Source organism: Alosa alosa, chromosome 24 (assembly GCF_017589495.1).
Source record: "Alosa alosa isolate M-15738 ecotype Scorff River chromosome 24, AALO_Geno_1.1, whole genome shotgun sequence".
Lineage (NCBI taxonomy): Eukaryota > Metazoa > Chordata > Actinopteri > Clupeiformes > Clupeidae > Alosa > Alosa alosa.
In genome coordinates, this window is record NC_063212.1 from 3,580,625 (window position 1) to 3,587,506 (window position 6,882).

A 6,882-nucleotide genomic window follows, 5' to 3' on the forward strand; every position below is an offset into this window, starting at 1 on the left:
CATCTCTAGGCTTCCTCAGTCATTGTAAAGCTGCTGAAGCTGAACATTATCCAAAACTCAATTTTTCAGACGAGCGTCAATTTGGGAGCTTGCTACACTCCTTCCTTCTCAAATGACTTGAAAAGGCCGTTTGCACAATTTCACAAATAATCACAGGGACCGAAAAATACCTAACATGCCAACTTTTTCCGGTTTATCATTTTAACGTTTCCCCGCTGTCTTGCCGCTTTTAATATTTTCCCCAGAAATATCCCATATAACATTAGTCCTGCATTCTGGCCTTTCTCTGTGTTGTCCTGTTGTTACCCCTTGCCCTTCCAGTGAAACATATGTATTCAAATCATCGTTTTGCTTGCTTGAATGCGAACTCAGAGTGATGTTAACCTAGGCCTATTTAAGTTAACGACGTGGTTGTCGGAGAGCACACGATTCATTAGCGCTTGCAGTGTTAAACTGTATGCCTACGTGCGCACCTGCCATGCTACTCAGCTAGACAAAGAATTCCCCTGTATATTCACTCCAAGTTGGCCTACCATAACTTACCAACTCTGTAGACCATAAACTGGCTATTTATATGACCAAATGTATTTGTTCAACTTTATGAAGCAGAATTACGCACTGCTACTTGGAACGTAACAAATGTTTGTTGGCAGGAGAGAGAATGACAGCGAACAAATTGCACTTGTTGCTGGTTACCAATAAATACTATATATTTTTTGCAAACAACAAAAATAGAAAGGATGGAGACAGCAAAGCTAGAGATGGGCAGGAACGAGGGTCAATTGGTAGAAATGCTTGTCAAAACGTTAGGAGCTGGATGTGTGGATGAATGAAGCACAAGTATGCTTTATGTTAAGCATGCACACTGTTTAAAGTTAGGCTACACGGTAAACTACAAGTAAAACCAAAGTTAAATTTAACTTTTTAGGGCTGGATAAAGTTGACCAAATGGATATAGGCTGTTAGGCGGAATAAAGTAGGCTACTTTGTTGCTCCAACCCTTCCAACGTTAATGGGGACGAATGTTGACATTTTCCGTGTTTTTGCGGAGAAACCTGGGAAATCTCCTTATTTTCATTGTTCAATGTTGACAGAGCTATAGAACGAAAGAGAACGTTATATGGCGACAGAAATCAACAATCAAACAAGCCCCTTTTTTTGCTTTTTTTTTTTTTTGTTTTCATTAATACAAAGGATGGGTGACCCTCCCTCCTAGACAAAAAAAAAGTTAGGTGACCCTCCCCTCAACAAAGAATAAAAAGACATGACCCTCCCCTATTTTCCTCCGGTGGCCCCGTTTATAAATAACGAACGGTCCCTAAATAAAAATAAATAAACTCCACGTGGGTCTCGAACCACTAGCCTACTAAATTAAACTGCTTGCATGATAACCTGACACCAACATGCTTGCGCCACTAACCAGTAGACACTTCTCAGTGAAATTCTAGGTAATACTAGGCCTACTATGACGTCACCTATGTTATTGTGTTTGGCAGGTTAACACAGCGGATTATGGTGACTGGCTACTGTGTTATCTTGCAATGTTGCCCAAAGCATCATGCAGTTTACAAACGTTTCACTGATTGCTGCCAGGCTGTGGCCGCCTCTACTTAAAGTGTTATGAACGCCAGCAAATAAATAAAATAAAAAAGTTCAACTATGAGATTCGAACTCGAATGACAAAACTAGAACTATATTCTGCATATTAACCTGATGCATATCACAACGAACGTGCACCACGCATTGAAACGCACAATGTGCAGGAGAAGTCTATGTCTTCATTTTACATATCACAAAAGATATGTAATATCAAATATCACAAGATACACGTAGGCCTAGGCTATTTACGTTCGTGTTTTGACATGTTAACATAGGTTTGAGATGTATTGGATTATATTTTAATAATTTATTTCTTATGAAGTGATAAGTTGCATATGTGGCTCAACAGGTTGATGCGTTGACAATGTTTTCCGGGTTCAATCCTCGCCATTCACAGTTTTTTAAATTTATAAATTTTTAGACCAGCAATGCTTCCTCAATTTAGGCTGAAGATAGACTAGGTGGCCGCGGGCAGCCTGACCAGCAGTCAGTGAAACGTAAAAACCATTAAGCCTAGGCTATACTTTGAAGGTCCTGACACTTCCAACGTCGACACATCGTGTTGTAAAGCTTTATTAAACAACAAAGTGCAGCATCACAAACATGTCCATTTGAACTTCAGTTAAACAGACGAATCTGCGGCCAGGTATCGGAGGCTAAATCATCAGCTGAACACACCAGAGAAGGCGGTTACGTTAACTCAAGAGGCAAAGTAAACAGTCCAGCCAGTTAACATGAAAGCCAGTTACCGTATAACACCGGAAACTACGCTCTCTCGGAGGAGGGGCGGGACTGTGATGCTCTATATTAGACAGTTCAGCCTGAGCAGAATGTGTTAGACTCTAACAGTTAGAGGCTTTTCCTGACTTAAAGCATCTGAGCGAAGTTTACACATCGCCACCATGGCGCTCACCTACTTCGAACGATTGCAAGTGTGGGTTAGGCGTGCGTTCATGGGCGTGTTATATGCTATATTTTGGTTGCTAAGTCCAAGACCGACCGCTGGTGCACCTACCAAAGTCCCTCCAGTCACCAACCCGCTGCTGAAGCTGTCTGCTACGCAACTTGCAAAGAAAATTCGTCGGAGAGAGGTTTGCATCATAAAGTTTTTTTTTACTGTAGGCTACACAATTCTCATCGAAATCACCTGTTCGTGTATAATGTATGTCTGCTGTATGTCTGTATTCAAATCATCGTTTTGCTTGCTTGAATGCGAACTCAGAGTGATGTTAACCTAGGCCTATTTAAGTTAACGACGTGGTTGTCGTGAGAGCACGATTCATTAGCGCTTGCAGTGTTCGGCTGTATGCCTACGTGCGCACCTGCCATGCTACTCAGCTAGACACAGAATTCCCCCTGTATATTCACTCCAAGTTGGCCTACCATAACTTACCAACTCTGTAGACCATAAACTGGCTATTTATATGACCAAATGTATTTGTTCAACTTTATGAAGCAGAATTACGCACTGCTACTTGGAACGTAACAAATGTTTGTTGGCAGGAGAGAGAATGACAGCGATTAACAAATTGCACTTGTTGCTGGTTACCAATAAATACTATATATTTTTTTTTTTTTTTGCAAACAACAAAACAGAAAGGATGGAGACAGCAAAGCTAGAGATGGGCAGGAACGAGGTCAATTGGTAGAAATGCTTGTCAAAACGTTAGGAGCTGGATGTGTGGATGAATGAAGCACAAGTATGCTTTATGTTAAGCATGCACACTGTTTAAAGTTAGGCTACACGGTAAACTACAAGTAAAACCAAAGTTAAATTTAACTTTTTAGGGCTGGATAAAGTTGACCAAATGGATATAGGCTGTTAGGCGTGAATAAAGTAGGCTACTTTGTTGCTCCAACCCTTCCAACGTTAATGGGGACGAATGTTGACATTTTCCGTGTTTTGCGCGAGAAACCTGGGAAATCTCCCTTATTTTCATTGTTCAATGTTGACAGAGCTATAGAACGAAAGAGAACGTTATATGGCGACAGAAATCAACAATCAAACAAGCCCCTTTTTTGCTTTTTTTTTTTTTTTTGCTGTTTTCATTAATACAAAGGATTGGGTGACCCTCCCTCCTAGACAAAAAAAAAGTTAGGTGACCCTCCCTCAACCTAGAATAAAAAGACATGACCCTCCCTATTTTCCTCCGGTGGCCCGTTTATAAATAAATCTAACGGTCCCTAAATAAAAATACATAAACTCCACGTGGGTCTCGAACCACTAGCCTACTAAATTAAACTGCTTGCATGATAACCTGACACCAACATGCTTGCGCCACTAACCAGTTGACACTTCTCAGTGAAATTGGTAATACTAGGCCTACTATGAGGTCACCTATGTTATTGTGTTTGGCAGGTTAACACAGCGGATTATGGTGACTGGCTACTGTGTTATCTTGCAATGTTGCCCAAAGCATCATGCAGTTTACAAACGCTTTCACTGATTGCTGCCAGGCTGTGGTCACCTCTACTTAAAAGTGTTATGAACGGGCAAATAAATAAAATAAAAAGTTCAACTATGAGATTCAACTCGAATGACAAAACTAGAACTATATTCTGCATATTAACCTGATGCATATCACAACGAACGTGCACCACGCATTGAAACGCGCACAATGTGCAGGAGAAGTCTATGTCTTCATTTTACATATCACAAAAGATATGTAATATCAAATATCACAAGATACACGTAGGCCTAGGCTATTTACGTTCGTGTTTTGACATGTTAACATAGGTTTGAGATGTATTGATTATATTTTAATAATTTATTTCTTATGAAGTGATAAGTTGCATATGTGGCTCAACAGGTTGATGCGTTGACAATGTTTTCCGGGTTCAATCCTCGCCATTCACAGTTTTTTAAATTTATACATTTTTAGACCAGCAATGCTTCCTCAATTTAGGCTGAAGATAGACTAGGTGGCGGCGGGCAGCCTGACCAGCAGTCAGTGAAACGTAAAACCATTAAGCCTAGGCTATACTTTGAAGGTCCTGACACTTCCAACGCCGACACATCGTGTTGTAAAGCTTTATTAAACAACAAAGTGCAGCATCACAAACATGTCCATTTGAACTTCAGTTAAACAGACGAATCTGCGGCCAGGTATCGGAGGCTAAATCATCAGCTGAACACACCAGAGAGAAGGTTACGTTAACTCAAGAGGCAAAGTAAACAGTCCAGCCAGTTAACATGAAAGCCAGTTACCGTATAACACCGGAAACTACGCTCTCGGAGGAGGGGCTGACTGTGATGCTCTATATTAGACAGTTCAGCCTGAGCAGAATGTGTTAGACTCTAACAGTTAGAGGCTTTTCCTGACTTAAAGCATCTGAGCGAAGTTTACACATCGCCACCATGGCGCCACCTACTTCGAACGATTGCAAGTGTGGGTTAGGCGTGCGTTCATGGGCGTGTTATATGCTATATTTTGGTTGCTAAGTCCAAGACCGACCGCTGGTGCACCTACCAAAGTCCCTCCAGTCACCAACCCGCTGCTGAAGCTGTCTGCTCGCGAACTTGCAAAAGAAAATTCGTCGGAGAGAGGTTTGCATCATAAAGTTTTTTTTTTACTGTAGGCTACACAATTCTCATCGAAATCACCTGTTCGTGTATAATGTATGTCTGCTGTATGTCTGTATTCAAATCATCGTTTTGCTTGCTTGAATGCGAACTCAGAGTGATGTTAACCTAGGCCTATTTAAGTTAACGACGTGGTTGTCGTGAGAGCACGATTCATTAGCGCTTGCAGTGTTCGGCTGTATGCCTACGTGCGCACCTGCCATGCTACTCAGCTAGACACAGAATTCCCCCTGTATATTCACTCCAAGTTGGCCTACCATAACTTACCAACTCTGTAGACCATAAACTGGCTATTTATATGACCAAATGTATTTGTTCAACTTTATGAAGCAGAATTACGCACTGCTACTTGGAACGTAACAAATGTTTGTTGGCAGGAGAGAGAATGACAGCGATTAACAAATTGCACTTGTTGCTGGTTACCAATAAATACTATATATTTTTTTGCAAACAACAAAAACAGAAAGGATGGAGACAGCAAAGCTAGAGATGGGCAGGAACGAGGTCAATTGGTAGAAATGCTTGTCAAAACGTTAGGAGCTGGATGTGTGGATGAATGAAGCACAAGTATGCTTTATGTTAAGCATGCACACTGTTTAAAGTTAGGCTACACGGTAAACTACAAGTAAACCAAAGTTAAATTTAACTTTTTTAGGGCTGGATAAAGTTGACCAAATGGATATAGGCTGTTAGGCGTGAATAAAGTAGGCTACTTTGTTGCTCCAACCCTTCCAACGTTAATGGGGACGAATGTTGACATTTTCCGTGTTTTGCGTGAGAAACCTGGGAAATCTCCCTTATTTTCATTGTTCAATGTTGACAGAGCTATAGAACGAAAGAGAACGTTATATGGCGACAGAAATCAACAATCAAACAAGCCCCTTTTTTTTTTTTTTTTTTTTTTTTTGCTGTTTTCATTAATACAAAGGATTGGGTGACCGTCCCTCCTAGACAAAAAAAAGTTAGGTGACCCTCCCCTCAACCTAGAATAAAAAGACATGACCCTCCCCTATTTTCCTCCGGTGGCCCCGTTTATAAATAACGAACGGTCCCTAAATAAAAATACATAAACTCCACGTGGGTCTCGAACCACTAGCCTACTAAATTAAACTGCTTGCATGATAACCTGACACCAACATGCTTGCGCCACTAACCAGTTGACACTTCTCAGTGAAATTGGTAATACTAGGCCTACTATGAGGTCACCTATGTTATTGTGTTTGGCAGGTTAACACAGCGGATTATGGTGACTGGCTACTGTGTTATCTTGCAATGTTGCCCAAAGCATCATGCAGTTTACAAACGTTTCACTGATTGCTGCCAGGCTGTGGCCGCCTCTACTTAAAGTGTTATGAACGCCAGCAAATAAATAAAATAAAAAAGTTCAACTATGAGATTCGAACTCGAATGACAAAACTAGAACTATAATCTGCATATTAACCTGATGCATATCACAACGAACGTGCACCACGCATTGAAACGCACAATGTGCAGGAGAAGTCTATGTCTTCATTTTACATATCACAAAAGATATGTAATATCAAATATCACAAGATACACGTAGGCCTAAGCTATTTACGTTCGTGTTTTGACATGTTAACATAGGTTTGAGATGTATTGGATTATATTTTAATAATTTATTTCTTATGAAGTGATAAGTTGCATATGTGGCTCAACAGGTTGATGCGTTGACAATGTTT